The sequence below is a fragment of the Colias croceus genome, chromosome 22 (genome assembly GCF_905220415.1).
Source record: "Colias croceus chromosome 22, ilColCroc2.1".
Lineage (NCBI taxonomy): Eukaryota > Metazoa > Arthropoda > Insecta > Lepidoptera > Pieridae > Colias > Colias croceus.
Window position 1 is genome coordinate 808,891 of NC_059558.1, and position 11,928 is coordinate 820,818.

The 11,928-nt window shown below is 32.8% G+C and overlaps 1 protein-coding gene across 2 annotated transcripts in view; it reads right to left on the bottom strand.

Annotated features, from left to right (window-relative positions):
* The window catches only part of LOC123701803, a 72,896-nt gene extending 63,244 nt beyond the window's left edge, over positions 1–9,652 (bottom strand). For both annotated transcript variants that reach the window (XM_045649365.1, XM_045649364.1), the window contains exon 1: positions 9,483–9,652. The gene's annotated coding sequence lies outside the window, so the exon portion shown is untranslated. The remainder of the gene's footprint in view (positions 1–9,482) is intronic.
* Between the last annotated feature and the right edge of the window lie 2,276 nt (positions 9,653–11,928).

The following is an 11,928-nucleotide window of genomic DNA, read 5'->3' on the forward strand; positions in this document are numbered from 1 at the left end:
TATGTACAATATGTATTTTAGTAATATTTTTAGTATGTACATATTTTTGAAGTATATAATATATATGTAATATTTAGTTTATATTAGTATGTGACATGTGTGTATATGTGTCTATTTTATATTATTTGCAATGAATTGTTATGTGTAATTGTAATTATAGTCATTTATTTTGCGCTATCCCACGACCTTCTTACATTTCCTTTCCTACCAGGTTGCCTGGTAGAGATTGCTGTTCAGCAATAAGGCCGCCTTTTGTACAAATGATGCCTTTTTGTGATTTTGTTCGTTTTTCTGCTTTGTCCATTCATGTTTGTACAATGAAGTATAATAAATAAATAAATAAATAAACATATTATGACTTTCTTTATGACAGTTAACCTCAGCGAATTGATGTACCTGTGATGTACCTAGTACCTACTTTAATATCAGATTGTATGTAAGCAATGTTGAACTTTTACAAGGCCACAAGGGCTTACTTGAGCTACAGTCAGTTCTTAATTAAAATCATCTTTTTGAATATTGCTTCTGTGATCAATTGACAAACAATTATTCTAATAGTACAAAAGACATCAACCGTACACATCCGTATAGTTCATTGTTTAGATTATCCCATCACGAATAATCTAAACATACATTTAAATAATATCAATAAGAATTTATTCCAAGTATTTAACACATAAGGTGTTAGGAGGCGGCGCGTGGGCACATGACGTCACCATTCATACTTTACCACCCACCTGCTTTTTTGTCATTCAGTTCTGTGCTCTAGACTTTTGTACTTATATAGCTATGCTTACAGGACAATGATTATATACCTATGAAAAAATGTGTAGATATTATTCAGCGGGGGCACGTGCAATGTGGCTAATTAGCCCCATTTTAGTATAGTTCTCTCTTTGGTCTTTTTCGCATACGATAGTTGAATCATGCCATCTTACTTTGACGCCTCATCAGTCATCGTGTGTGCGTTAGTGTGCCGTTTTTTTAAGATTGAATGTTGTGTTGGTTACCTACACCTTTTTACTTATAATATCAATGTTATAGGTACTCTAATACGTGTTATTATACCATGGCCATGGACAATGGTAATAAGTAATAACTAATAACGTTAGTGATAAGCGATGACGGAGGTTTGAAACTTTTGGAATCCCGCGAATGAAGTCGGGGCTTCAACTAGTATTAAAATAAAAGTGAAACAATATACTGGTTATACTTTAAGTGAAACAATATACTGGTTATACTTTAAGTGCAACCGAAGGTCATACATGACATTTCTACTTTTTGTTACTTTTAATAAAAGCAAGCTTATAAAAAGCGATTTTCCTTGAGTCGCGAAGACGGTATTTCCAGCATGCAGATTGCATAATTTTAAAGATTAAAATATCATGAAGCATATAATGAGAATGATATTTATAGTAATCTACAATTATATCAGTTGACTGATGACTCAGCAACTTTGATGTTTAAAAGGGATACAAACGATCTATATGTCGTGGTCATATCGTAGATTTGATCATTTCATGATATGAGTGGCCATTTCACGAAATGGTCGCATATCGTGAAATGGCCAATTTAGTTTGGCCACATCATGATGTGGTTTGGGCAGATCAATGATAAGAAATCGTTTCACGATATGGCCAATTAACGCACGGTTGTTTCATGAAATGACCAAAATTATTTGATCATATCGTAAAATAGTTACATTAATCGTTGGTAGAGGCGCTGCAAGCTCTGTGTTTATGTGATAAGATGGCGGCCGCTGGCGAAAATTAAATTATTTGCAGTTAAAAACTTCATAATTCGTTTAATAACAATATTATGAAGAAAGTCATAGCAAAGAATTTACGACGAAGAGGTACGAGTACTTTGGAAAATGTGGATATCTTATATGTATTTAAGAAAAAATGCGACTTAAATAAAATAATTTAAGAAACTACTACTATATTATTATAATTGTTTGTTTTTTAAGAACGCGAATAAAGTCAAATCACCAATCAACATTTAGTTGATACGTGTAATATTCAAGACCAAATATAAAAAATAAAATATATGTAAAACTTGATGATATTTTCGATTATACTGTCAGATCAAAAACATAAAATATTGAAATTGACTCGATAGAAAAAATTCACGAAGTTACCTCTAAATTTCACACTTTTACGTTTTTTACTTGACATGGTAATGCCTATTATGTTCTTTTTTTCATAAACAATTATATTGAAACATTTGTGAGAACTTTGTCCGACCACTTTTTTGTAATTACTTATAGTTTTGGTTTAATCACGATAAAACACTTTTGGCGCTTACTATATTTTTAATTACGCAAGAAATCATCTTGCATCGCACGTTCCGGGAGCTAAAAACATAATTCTATTTCATACATCAGACGCTATCGCTCCGTTGAGACGAGTAGACCATGCTCGAATTGCTGTGCCGCGCGCCGATTTTTTAATAATATTGTTTCAATATTGTTTTTTTGAAAATGGTACACAACAAAAGAACATTGAAACTTCAGAAACGAGAACTAAAAGAGATTCATATTTAAATGATATCTAACTAATTTTCGAAGATAAGTTAATATAGTATTATAATCATATTATTAATAAATAATTATTAGTTATTTATAATAAATAATAAATTATTATTTATTAATATGTATTAATAAAAAATACGACTTTCGATTCATTTCAGAAACTTTATGCAGGTGAGTTTAGATATTACATAAATATGTAATATCTAATCACACTCACACGAATTTATGCATAAATTCGTTTCCGTGGGCTGAGTATTGACGCGACGATCTTAGGTATACAAACATATATATATATATATATATATATATATTATATGGATACAAATATTTCATTCATAGTGTTACATCAATAAAATCAAGAAAGATTTATGTTATATTTTTTATGAATTATTATATTATTACTTATTACCATTACTACTATGATTACCTACTACCTATTTGTAGATTCCTATGGTTGTTCCAGTAAATAACGTAAATAGGTTGTGAATAGTAGGTATATATAATATAATATATTCACAATCTGTATTACTAATCACTGGTGCAGTGATGAGTGAACTCCCATAAATAATTATTATAATCCATACTTATATTATAAATGCGAAAGTAACTCTGTCTGTCTGTCTGTTACTCAATCACGCCTAAACTACTGAACCAATTTGCATGAAATTTGGTATGGAGATATTTTGATACCCGAGAAAGGACATAGGCTACCTTTTATTGCGAAATATGTACCACGGGCGAAGCCGGGGCGGACCTCTAGTAAATTATAAAGTTATACCTGCTCATTATTTGAAATCTATCGTAAAATTAGTGTCAATAAAATTTTTTTGTTTCGCGTTGTCACGTTATCACGTGTTTTTTCAATTCTTTTTTTATTGTATCCCTTGAAGTACAAGGATGGTTCTCATGTAGAGAAAACGTAAATATGTACGGGCGAAGCCGGGGCGGACCGCTAATTACAAATAAAATACATATCATTCACTAGCTTTCCGCCTGCGGCTTCGCCCGCGTTTTCAAAGAAAAACCCGCATAGTTCCCGTTCCCGTGGGATTTCCGGGATAAAACCTAGCCTATGTTACTCGTGGATAATGTAGCTTTCGAATGGTGAAAGAATTTTTAAAATCGGTCTAGTAGTTTATGAGCCTATTCATTACAATCAAACAAACAAACAAAGTTTTCCTCTTTATAATATTAGTGTATAAATAATTATAAAGTTATACCTGCTCATTATTTGAAATCTATCGTAAAATTAGTGTCAATAAAATTTCGTGTTTCGCGTTGTCACGTTATCACGTGTTTTTTCAATTCTTTTTTTATTGTATCCCTTGAAGTACAAGGATGGTTCTCATGTAGAGAAAACGTAAATATGTACGGGCTAAGCCGGGGCGGACCGCTAGTTACAAATAAAATACATATCATTCACTAGCTTTCCGCCTGCGGCTTCGCCCGCGTTTTCAAATAATGTAGCTTTCGAATGGTGAAAGAATTTTTAAAATCGGTCTAGTAGTTTATGAGCCTATTCATTACAATCAAACAAACAAACAAACAAAGTTTTCCTCTTTATAATATTAGTGTAGATTAGTGTAGACAAACACTATGAATAGGGTTGCCAACTTTTTTTACAAGAAATAAAGTACGTATATTCATAATTCATTATTCAGGTCTATGAAGATTATTAAACAGCATTTTAGCAAAACAAACATTATTTATTGTAGTGTGTGCCCTCTGACTAAATAAAAAAAAATTGTGAGCGTCTAAATGTAACACATAATAATGTGTCTGCACTTTGATGCTGAAAACAGTCTTTTGTATAAGTACTTTTTTTTTGTTAAACAGTAAAAAGTATAATTTAGAGAAAAACAGTAGAATACTGTTTGGCAACCCTAAGTATGAATACACTCGCGAATGCAAATTCTGGTTTTGTGCGTGTTTCCACTTTCAACTATCAAGTGACGATTTATTTATTTGTTTTGTTTCGTAATTATTATGGTCAAATATTAATAACGAAACAAATTATTATGGATTCGATATTTTATTGTTTCACGGTAGTCGTCTTGTCGTTTGCTCAAGAACGTGAAATTGAATGATAATTTTTTTTTTTTATAAAGTCAAAACCATTTTCTTTCAAATAAAAACTTGTTTTTATTGAAAACAAAAATCAGAGTGTTGCTAGGAATAAGTATAACATTAAATAGTAATGTTAGGATATCGAAACATTTTTGTATAGGCCTGAACGTTATAGTGGAAACGCGCTCTAAGATCTGAGTAATATACATGTCGTGGCCATATCGTAGATTTGCTCATTTCATGAAATGGCCAATTTAGTTTGGCCAGATCGTTAAATTGCCAACGTTTCACGATTTGGTCATCCACATTTGGCCAGATCGTCGATCTGGCCAAACGTGGATGGCCATTTCACGAAATTCGACCATTTTTGTTAAAGCGATTCGCTTCTGGCACTCGCCGGCCGCTGCCGCGGCACGCTCGCTTTGCTCGCTCGGCTCGTGCGTTGTTTATTAAAGTCTAACCTAACCTATATTTTATACGTTCTGGCCAAATGTCGATGACCAAATCGTGAAACGTTGACGATTTAACGATCTGACCAAACTATGTTGGCCATTTCATGAAATGAGCAAATCTACAATATGACCACGACATACACACCACTAGATATGCAAATATTTCTCCAAGCTAATTTACCTTGTACTAATATTATACTAATGTTGTACTAATATTGTAAATGTGAAAGTAACTCTGTCTGTCTGTCTGTTACTCAATCACTCCTACTGAACCAATTTGCATGTAATTTGGTACCTATAGAGATATTTTGATACCCGAGAAAGGACATAGGATAGGTTTTATCCCGGAAATCCCACGGGAACGGGAATTATGCGGGTTTTTCTTTGACTGCGCGGGCGATGCCGCGGGCGGAAAGCTAGTATATAATAAATATAATATAAACACAACAATATAACATTCATTCAAATCATACAAACAAACAGACATAAACACACAGGCAGAATTTTTTTACGGATTCGTGCTCTGTACTGTTTCCCTAATATTGTTTTTTGAATATATTACATACATACTTACACTTTTTTACTGTTTTATTATATACGTATAGATTATCATCAATAATTATAAATAAAAAATAATAATAAATTATCATATTACATAATTTGCCATGATTTCAACTTCACTGTTTTATATAGGTAATTATTTCATTAATATACTAACTACCGAAAATACGCGTAGAACGAGCGAAGAATATTGTGTTTAATTTAGCGTCCGATGAACTTTACGTAAGTACGGTGAGCCGTGTATGATGGAAGAAAGATTGCGCGCGGCATGGCGCGCTAGGGCGGGGCCCATAACTTTAGAAATTCTCTGCCTTTATGCCCACTCTTAAAAAGCGATCCGCTTCTGGCACTCGCCGGCCGCTGCCGCGGCACGCTCGCTTTGCTCGCTCGGCTCGTGCGTTGTTTATCAAAGTGTAACCTAACCTAACCTAATTGTTTTCTATTGCAAAAACGATTCGCTTCTGGCATTCGCCGGCCGCTGCCGCGGCACTAACTTAAATGACATTAAACAAGTTTTTAGAATATAGTTATTCTGAAATTTTTTAATATTTTATGGACTCTTTATATTTTATACGATCTGGCCAAATGTGGATGACCAAATCGTGGAACGTTGACGATTTAACGATCTGATCAAACTATGTTGGCCATTTCACGATATGCGACCATTTCGTGAAATGGCCACTCATATCATGAAATGATCAAATCTACGATATGACCACGACATATATATATTTACATTTTTCATAAAAAATTCCGTCTAGCCCGGTAGCCCCCTTTCGCAACGCGCGATAAGGAACTTCGTTCCAAAAAACCGTTCCAATGGATACTTGTTAAAAACACTGTTTACTGAGAAATACGAATTCACAATTATTATTATTTATTTATCAACAATGAAATGACAGTAACTAGGTACATAAAAATGCTCTCATAAAATTTTTGAGATATTCCTTCACTATGAAAATATAATGCATGCGCTTAGAAAATAATATAAGGGCCTGGTAATTAACGTAATATGTATATTATCGAGATATTACGAACGAGTATTTAGGAAATTAATTAATTGCACAAAAAACAAAGGAAGGAAGTTACTTTTTGCCGTCCTACAATTATTAATAACAGATAGGTACGTTGGGAAATAATATGTTTCCTTGTTTTTGTCGAGAAATCTTTTTTAGTACCGTTTATCGAGATTTTTAAATTTTAATAATAAAACTTGCATTCGCGTCATTGATTCTAAAGCTGATGAGTTTGTTTGTTTGAACGCGCTAATCTCAGGAACTACTTGTAAGTAGTAGAGAAGAATTTTTCAAATCGGCAAAATTATTTCGGTGTTAGATAGCCCATTTATCGAGGAAGGCTTTAGGCTATATAATATTATCACGCTTATGACCAACAGGAGCGGACCACTGCGGGTAAAACCGCGGGGCATAGCTAGTGATAAATAAATTAAAGAATTTTTGCTCGACCTTTCTTTTTTACATCAGATAATGTGGATGAATGTAGGAATGATGTCATAGCGTCTTTGTGTATCTTAATAATTAAGGTTAAATAAAGTTAAATAACAACGATTATCTGTAGGTTACTCTCATAAATTTATAATAGGTAGGTAGGTATATTTTAAAAAAAGAAAGTATGTTTTCGAAGGACACGTTGAGAACCGCATTCAAATTGGTCCATTCCTTCGGGAGCTACGATGACACAGACTGCCTTAGTTACACAGATTCACGCAAATTACGTTAAAAGCCTTTTCAAAGTTTTAAGGTAAAATAAAAAATAAACAATACAAAAAAAAAACTTTTTTAAATGAGTTCAAAAATTCGAAAATTCATTCCAAGAAATAAGAAAGAAGATCGAATGCATTAAAATATAAAAAAATCCTGCCAATTACACCAGGAAAAAAACCTTGTAGGTATGTAGATTGTAGGTAGGATCATATCAACCTAAAACTGCTTCGTAACTTCGTCTCTTTAAGTTTGAGTAAGAATATAAGAGCAAATAGTATCAATTCACTGCACGGTAATATTCGGCATTCCAATACTGTAGGTACCTACGTGTTACGAGAAAATTGCAAAAAACTCGCCACTGGTTTTTAAATGACGCTCCCAAAATCGACGGAGGTTCTTAATAATTAAGAACCTTCTTAATAATTAAGAAATAATTCGTTGTTTTTTTTATTAACAAGTGCTGTATTAGACTATGACTTAATTCAGCAACAGAAAACCTTTTTAGACCAGATATTATGATTTGTAAAATAAATTAATAACACTTGAAATGGATGTGCATATGCAAAAGTAACTAAGAATAAATAGCCCTATTAGCCATTAAAAAATAATAAAAAAAGTCCTAAAAACAACAAAAAAACGGTCCTTTAATATCCTAATTCCAACATCACAAAGGCAAAAACTTATGAACTTAAAACTCTATAAAAGTAAAGATTATGTAATTTATTAAATCTTATAAGTCACGTTTATTGTAACCAATCGACGAATGACACAACCGATTTCCAAAAAAGGAAGTAATGATGTTGACTAATGTCTTATTGTAAAATAATTATCAATACACTACATCAAAATAATTTCCAATAAACAATATGGTTTTTTTTTTGCAAAAAATTCTACTGAATGACAGATGTCAGGACAGTTATTGCGATTTATTTATGTCATCTTTTTTCCGATACCTATTATGTTTACCAAACAAACATTTTTTTTCCTATAACGATATACCTACCTATCTACACTAATAATATAAAGAGGAAAACTTTGTTTGTTTGATTGTAATGAATAGGCTCATAAACTACTGGACCGATTTTGATGAAATTTGGCACAGACAATCTTTAGACCCTGAGAAAGAACATAGGCTAGGTACCTTTTATTGCGAAATATTTACCATGGGCGAAGCCGGGGCGGACCGCTAGTTTATAATATACTTACTTATGATGTCATGTTACTTCCTTCACCATTTCCACATTTAGGTACCTACCTAGGTAGGTATATATAGTTATAAACAGTCCGAGAACTGAGAACAAGCTACCTAGGTAGGTACGAAGATTTAAAAAAAATCGTTTGAAATGAAATGTTTGAAACGTAAAGCGAATCATTAGGTACGCGTTAATTGTTCAAACTGGAATACATTAGAATAATTATTATTATGAATTCATATGAATAATATGACGTAATTGTTGACTTAAGGACATAATCCATAGTCAGTAATAATTTATACAGAATACAGATGTATCTAGACGTCTAAAACAAAAGAACTACCTACCTTGGTAAATACCTAATATTATCGCTTTTTTTTACGTCGCAACCAACTTGCAACGGACTACCGTTTGAAAAAATTGTAATAGGTACGTACTCAAAATAAAATACGTTTCTGAATGTAGTTACTGTCAACTAGTACAAAAAATGTTATTTTTTAATTTTATTTTATTTTAAAATCAAACAAAATTTTTACAAAATATTTACTTATCATGATTTGGATGCGTGTATTGAAACTTCTCTACAATAACAGGTTGTATGCTCAATTATTCATTGCTAGGTCATAAAACGTTGCAAATGATAACTTAATAACCAGTTGTGAATTGTGATCGATTCGAGAAGCGTAACATTCAATATAAACATCTCTACGTCCTATATCATTCAGATTAGAAGGCAATCCCAGTCACTACTTACTAGCTAATGCCTTCTAAAGTACAGCAAACAGTTACAAGTGGTTACAAAACCGCCTATATATTTCACCGTGCAACAACACTACCTTATTTGCTCTTACTTTAACACTCATAAATAAACAACAATCAACAATGCAGATTATATTCACTGATGACTGATAAATTAATTAACATTTCATATATCGAACAAAGGACAACTCACCATAAACAACGAATCCGGAAAAGTTCGAAAAAAAAAAAACAAAACACTCACAAAATCACAGACAAACCTAAACCAATACGCACAAATAATTTGGCCACTTCGAACCGGTAATAAGCGACAATTATTTTTTTTCTTTTTTGCACAGACACTGGCGCGAAGTTTGACAGCCAATACGGATTACGGCGCGCTACCACTCTCGTCAAGCAACGGAGGTCGACTGCAAGTTTTAAACTTTAAAATTGCGGTGTTACGTAGTTAAAGGCTTCGCTGCGAATATTATTAAAGGAGGCCGCAAGGAAAACGGCTTGTTTTTACTTATCCAGGCATTTGTCGTGCAGTCAAATTATAACAGTTTTGTTATCTGTCATCGCATAGTCTACATTTGAAGGTCGGTCTATTGTCGCGAGTTTCATGTTTTTTCTTATTTAGAGGAAAACGCGTGTTTTTATAGTATTTATATTGAGTCACAAGATGACTACAGTCCAAAATTGTAATATTTTAAAATATGTACAAGCGGATGTGGTGAAAACGGTAAAATCACAGCCATAGACAAAAACATTATTACATACTAGATGTGTTCCTCGGTTTCACCCGCGTGGCTCTGCTCCTATTGGTCTTAGCGTGATTATATAATATAGCCTATAAGCCTTCCTCGATGAATGGTCCATTAAACACCGAAATAATTTTTCAAAGCGGACCAGTAGTTCCTGAGATTAGCGCGTTCAAACAAACAAACAGACTCTCCAGCTTTATAACAGATAGATTAACCTTTAATTAATGTTAGTATAGTTGGTGCCATGGGAAATAGAATAGAATAGTTTAAAGCACTTGAACTAAAACAGAAGAAAAAGGATGTGCTTCAATGTGATGTGCTTAACCGCTCATATGCTTTGTGCAACCACAGTTGCAAAAATGAAATACGCTAAATTGCTTCCGAAAAAAATAAAGGTAGCCTACTTTGCTAGTGCTCTGGAACGTGCGCCGCGCGTTCGACCCACCGCTATTAAAACTTGATTTATGAGTTCCGCGAGAGGAGTACTTCAAATATATTGACTGTAATCGATTGCTATTGAAATAATACTATACAAATCTGTGTTATTTTAACAATATATGATTACCATATACCTTTAAAAGTTATGAAATCGTCTAAAGTCCACTAACTTTTAAAGTCGTCTTAATTACATATTTATTACAACGGTCACTTAAATATTACTTTATAACAATAAAATACATGTTAGAGAATAATTTGGTAAGTAAACACGAGTAGAAATCAATAAAATACAACAATTACGGCATATTTTAACACTTCCTTCTAAGACACGTAAGATACAAACTAAGATATTCTCAAAATTCTGTTTGAAAGGTTGGTAGTATTGGGTAGAAATAGATGAATCAATTAGTTGTCTTTGGTTTAAATACGTAAAAATTAGACTCTGAGAGTATGAAATAAGGTTTATAATCAATTGAAATAAGAAAGTCGCTTTGCAACCACAGTTGCACGAAACAAGATTTGCGATCGTGTTATTGCAACTGTGGATGCACGGAACAAAGCAAGGGGTCATTTTTTTTTTCTGAAGCATATGAGCGGTTAAAACATAATCGTTCTAATCAGTAGCTTCACCTGTATCTTTGTATGTGTATACCGGCTACATTATGGATCGATGACATAACTAAGTATACAAAATTATGAGTTTATCATACCGCCCTGCGCCACGCAGCAAAAGTTAAGAGAGTTTGGCTAGAACGTGTTAATGCATCCACCGAATGGTCCTGACTTTAAACCTTCAGATTTCCACCTGTTTTGGTCTCTTCAGAAGTTTTTACGCAGTGTCAGATTAACGAGGACCTCCAAAACTACTTGTGGCCATTTTTTAATCAGAAGCCCCAAAATTTCTATAGCAATGGGATCATGTAGGTACCCTAACTACCTATATTATGGAAAAAAATATCTAAAAAAAAAATGGCACCTACGTCCTACATATGCTTAAGTACAATGTAAATAACTTTAAAATTATTGTTAAGTATATTTTTCCTCGACTCAATTTGATACGAATAACAAGTGTTCGTAAAAAAGTCAAAGCTTTCAATTTTCAATGCTTTCAGTACATTTATTTGCAAAAATAGCGCCATCTATGGAACATTCATTTCGAAATCTGCGCACTTCTAATCTCTTCTAATCGTAGACAAAGAAACTCTGTCTACGCTTCTAATGCATAAATTGAAAAACATAAAACTATACTCGTAGCGCCATCTGTGCTACAATCAGTTAATTATTGTGAATAGGTTAGAATGTTGCCAGTTGTCAATTTATGTAAAGACATTTTGCTTAATGTTATAAATAATTTGAGTATAGATTTTAAAAAGGAAGTTAAAACCTTACATAATTATCTTCTTGTTTTGTATGTAATAAGCCAATGTAATATAATATGTTAACTTGATCCAACAA